We start from the raw sequence: 5,266 nt of genomic DNA, 5'->3' as shown, positions 1-5,266 counted from the left end.
TCCACTGTTAACACTTATGTTTCGGCAATTGGTTATAGCCACAAGTTAGCAGGTTTGCATGATCCAACTAAAACCTTTTTTATCAATCAGATGCTTAAAGGGTATGGGAAGATTGGCTTTCGCCTTGACAGCAGGCTCCCAATTACTCTGCCAATTCTCCATAGGATAAGCAAGAAGCTGAGGCCTTTAAAGGCACATTTCTCAATTATAAGCATAATTACAACCAATCCCCCTTTTCCTTAGTCATTTCCCGTCAAACTACTTGCTGCCCTGTGCAACGTTTATTGGCTTACTTACAAGCACGAGGTCACAACCCTGGGCCCCTTTTTCAAATGCTTAATGGCTCTCCTGTTCCTCGATCAATTTTTACAGATAAGCTTTCCACAGTGCTCAAGTTCTGCGGTCTTGATCGGTCCAGGTATAAAGGCCATAGTTTTTGCATCGGTGCTGCAACACATCAGAGTCTTTTCAGGTGACTGGATCTTGTTTTCGTTCAGCATTGATCTCTTTGCTTTATCCAGTTCATTCTGATCTGAACCTTGAATGTTGGCCTGAATTTGATCAGCAATGGCAGCATTTTCAGGCCAACCTTCCTTTGTTATGTTTTCCCAAGAATGCTTTCGGTATATATTTTTGTTTATACAGTAACATTTTTCCTTTACGCCAGAGAGATGCGTTTATTATCAGTTGCACTGAGCCTGATCGGCAAAGGCAGCAGACTCTGGCAACTTCACTGGTTCCTTTCTGCTTGTGGTGCGCCGCTTTTCCTTTGGGTGGGGTGTGCATCATCATTAGTTTTCGAATTACGACGCTTTGGCGTTCTGTAGCCCTCACCCTAAGCTTTACTGGGGCCAATTTGTTTTTGTGAATATACGATTTTATCTTATGATGAATTCATTAAAGCGGCTATGGGCAGCTGCCAATAGCCAATTCAGTCCACTGGGCCCCCGTAAACGAGCTTCAGGAAAAGCGGCCTAACCTTCTGTAGTCGGAATTATATTTTTCGCACATGGGAAAGCATAAAGAAAATATTTTCTGGCAAATAGGATTTATCTTTTGGTGCATGGCACAACGATTCGGTGCCTATTCAGTCGAGGCGAAATAAAAGAAGGAGAAAGGTACAAATTTTAGTATCTTACTGATGATTTCCTTAATTATCTTTCCTCGTCAATAGAATTATATTCCTCAAGAAATAGAAACATCTATTTAATGGGAGATTTCAAAATTGACCTTCTTAAATTTGAAACTTGCTCTTACTCCAAAGAACTGCTCGAACTAACACAAAGCTTTTCGCTACTACCAACTTTTGATAAGCCCACGAGAGTTTATGGGACCTCAGCCACGTTAATCGACAACATTTTTTCAAATAATTTGGAAAACAACCTCATATGTGGCAACATTATAACTGACACCACGGACCATTTCACTCAGGTTTGTATTGTCGCAACTCAACCTTGCGCAATGAACTATTCGAAGCAAAGGAAAAAAATGCGTGATTACTCTAATTTCAATGCTAACATTTTTCTCTCTGAGTTGCAAGAAATCGAATACTCTGATCTTTCCGATGATTAACAAGTCCTTCACAACTTTTTACAAAAAAATAAATTCTTTGATTAACAAGCACGCCCCGATGAAAATTCTTTGCAAGCGCAGGGAAAAAATATTGTCGAAACCATGGATTACCAGGGGAATCAGAACTTCGAATAAAAAATAACTTATTTTTTAACGCAGATTGGGAAAACTACAAATTATACCGAAACAAAATAATCAGTTTAACGCGTCTAAGCAAAAAAAAATATATTATGAACATTACTTTTAGGAAAACATCAACAACCCCAAAGAAACGTGCAGAGGGATATGCGCCACTATCTCAAGAAAGACAAAAAGTGGTCAAAAAACAATTCACCGCCTTGTTAACGCCAACTCGGAAACGATATCTAACCCAAAGGGAACAAGTAACTCTCTTAACACGTTTTTTGCAACCGTTTGACATAAATTACCTTCTTGTATACCTTCTCCGTCACTAGACCATGACTTCAGAACTTTTTTAGACCCGCCAATAGTAAGTTTTTTTTATTTTGACCCTTTCGTCGCTGCAGAGGTTGAAGCCGAAATCAAAATGTTACCGTCGTTTCGTTATGGCGTTTCATCGTTTCCACATATCGATACTTCTAGTCGAGTCGTTGTTTTCCGAGTTCGACTCGTAGAATTGCCAGTTCGACTCGTCGTTTTAAGAAGTCGACTCATCGCTTCCTGAGTTCGTCTCGTCATCTTGTCGGTCCGATTCGTCGGCTGGTCTCTTCGACTCGTCGTTTTACGAGCTCGATTCATCATTGAACACATCGGTTTGTCGTCGTTTGTCCTTTTGTCGTTTCGTCGTTTGGTCACGGCGTTTCATCGTTTCGTTTCGGCGTTTCATCGATTCGACTCGTCCACTCACAGGAGATAGAATTCAATTTAAATTACATGAAGTGTTACTTGATTCCATGCACTTCTACATGATCTATTTATCTATTATTTGCTCTTCCCCGGTTAAAAATGAATTGTTTGAAGAGCTACGTACGCCACAGCATTTAATTCGTCTTGAATCGATTGAATGATCGTTTTCATGAAAGTGAAAATGGAATTGGATATCTAGTAACACACCTTGACAGAGTTTTCTATATTCTAGCATGTGCATCTTCGTTATTTAACATTCCCCCTCAGCTGGAGTGTTTCTTGCAAAGCGCTCATCAAATGTTTGTTATTGGTGGTGATGACAATGCAATTCATTACAAAGGCAGTTGTTCAAGTTTACAGGATACCGCGCCGGGGTCGTCCCAGCATAAATGTTGCTATAGAACTTCTGGAACAATACCTTGAGAACAAGTTTACTCCTGAAGAAATTGCTCGGCGAATTTCCTGTGTCCTCAAGACGATCCAACGACGCACCATTGAATATCACCTCCATTTTGAAGAAAACTGTATTAGAATGTACCTCAATCATTCGTTATTCACTTCGTATTTCTCTATGCTGTTATTATGCTCATTTTTCTGATTAAAAGAATTATTTAAAGTGAAAAATGGTTTAGGTACGTCGATACTCTTTTGCATACAAAAAGGATGGGGGTGCTCGTCGTACCTTTCAGGAGTTAAAAAAGCGGTTTTGGTACCTCTTAGGGTGTTTAGCCTCAAAAGGTCCACAGCGGGAGCTTTAGCGGTGCCTTTTAGGGTATTGAGCCGATAAATTATGGTGGGAGACATTTGAAAATTAACTAATTTTTAATTTTGTTTAATTAAAACCCATAATTTGGTACTTCCTAGGGGTGAAAAAATTTCCCACCACGCCCACTAGACAGGATCTTGGTACCTCTCAGGGGTCTTTTCAAAAATGTCCGACGAGCACCCCCTTCCTTTCTATATGGGAGTCCCCTCCAGGCTGGGCATAGTATTCACACTGTGGAAAATACATGTGACAAGTTGCCGATACAGTGTTTTTCAAAGTGGAGTTTATATTCAATGATGCGTCGTCGGATCGTCTTGAGGACACAGGAAAGTCGCCGAGCAATTTCTTCAGGAGTAAACTTGTTCTCAAGGTATTGTTCCAGACTTTCTATAGGAATATCTATGCTGGGACGACCCCGGTATCCTGTAAACTTGAACAACTGCCTTTGTAATGACTTGCATTGTCATCACCACCAATAACAACAAACATTTGATGAGCTCTTTGCAAGAAACACTCCAGCTGAGGGAGAATGTTAAATAACGAAGATGCACATGCTAGAATATAGCAAACTCTGTCAAGGTGTGTTACTAGATATCCAATTCCATTTTCACTTTCATGAAAACGATCATTCAATCGATTCAAGACGAATGCTGTGGCGTACGTAGCTCTTCAAACAATTCATTTTTAACCGGGGAAGAGCAAATAATGGATAAATAGATCATGTAGAAGTGCATGGAATCAAGCAACACTTCATGTCATTTAAATCGAATTATATCTCCTGTGAGTGGACGAGTCGAAACGATGAAACGCCGTGACGAAACGACGAAACGACAAAAGGACAAACGACCGCAAACCGATGTGTTCAGTGATGAATGGAACTCGTAAAACGACGAGTCGAAAAGGCCAGCTGACGAATCGAACTGACAAGATGACGAGACGAACTCAGGAAGCGATGAGTCGACTTCTTAAAACGGCGAGTCAAACTGGCAATTCTACGAGTCGAACTCGGAAAACAAATTGTCTGGTTATATTATCTCTCAAGGTTGTTAGTAAAACGCGTAACGGCGTAACGAGAAACCGCGTAACGGGATATTTTTTCCTTTTTTTTTTTTTTTGTTTTTTTTTTGTTTGAACAACCTCCAAAATCCTGAATTCAAGATTTTAGAAGCAAACATTCATAAAAGCTAACCATAGGCCTAAAAACGTTTGTTTAGGCCTAATTAGGCCTAAGGTTAGCTTGTATGCATGTTTAGGATCCTTTTTTTATTTCTGTATTTCTGGAATTCAGGATTTAGGCCTTCCAAAATCTTGAATTTCCAAAATCTTGAATTCAGGATTTTGGAGGTTGTTCAAACACAAAAAAACAAACAAACAAACAAAAGCAAAAAAAAAAAAAAAAAGAAAACCCGTTACGCGGTTTCTCGTTACGCCGTTACGCCGTTACGCGTTCTACTAACAACCATCTTTCAACCCTTAGCTGAAATCTTCAATGTCTCTGTATCCACAGGCTCTATCCCAGCTAAACTTAAAGTCGCTGAAGTTGTTTCGATTCTTAAGTCAGGAGATGAATCTCAACCAGGAAATTATCGACCAATTTCCTTGTTATCAATTTTCAATAGAATATTTGAAAAAAATGGTTTATAAAAGACTCATTAAGCTTGTTGACAAACATAATATATTATATTCATCTCAATACGGATTCCGCGGTAAGCATAGTACACAACATGCTACTCTAGAAATCCTAAATGACATTCTTACTAATTTTGATAAAAGCCAATTCACTTGTTGTTTATTCATTGATTTAAAAAAAGGCTTTCGATATGGTAAATTATGATATTCTTGTCTCTAAACTTGAAAGCTATGGCTTCAGAGGAGTAGTAAATGATTGGTTTAGGTCATATCTAATTGGTCACAGACAATACACAGCTATTAATGGTTATATATCGGACGCCAGTCAAACCCTCTGCGGAGTTCCTCAAGGTTCCGTGCAGGGACCCTTGCTTTTTCTTTTGTATGTCAATGATTTATATAAATCTTCCAATAGGATTCATTTCTACCTGT

General features: G+C 39.2%; 1 pseudogene; it reads right to left on the bottom strand.

The window, feature by feature from the left end:
- LOC138005607 (uncharacterized) overlaps positions 1-2,950 on the bottom strand; it is an 18,109-nt pseudogene extending 15,159 nt beyond the window's left edge.
- Between the last annotated feature and the right edge of the window lie 2,316 nt (positions 2,951-5,266).

This window comes from Montipora foliosa, chromosome 6 (assembly GCF_036669935.1).
Source record: "Montipora foliosa isolate CH-2021 chromosome 6, ASM3666993v2, whole genome shotgun sequence".
Lineage (NCBI taxonomy): Eukaryota > Metazoa > Cnidaria > Anthozoa > Scleractinia > Acroporidae > Montipora > Montipora foliosa.
Note: the sequence above shows the minus strand (reverse complement) of the source record. Positions and strands in the feature narration are given on the sequence as shown.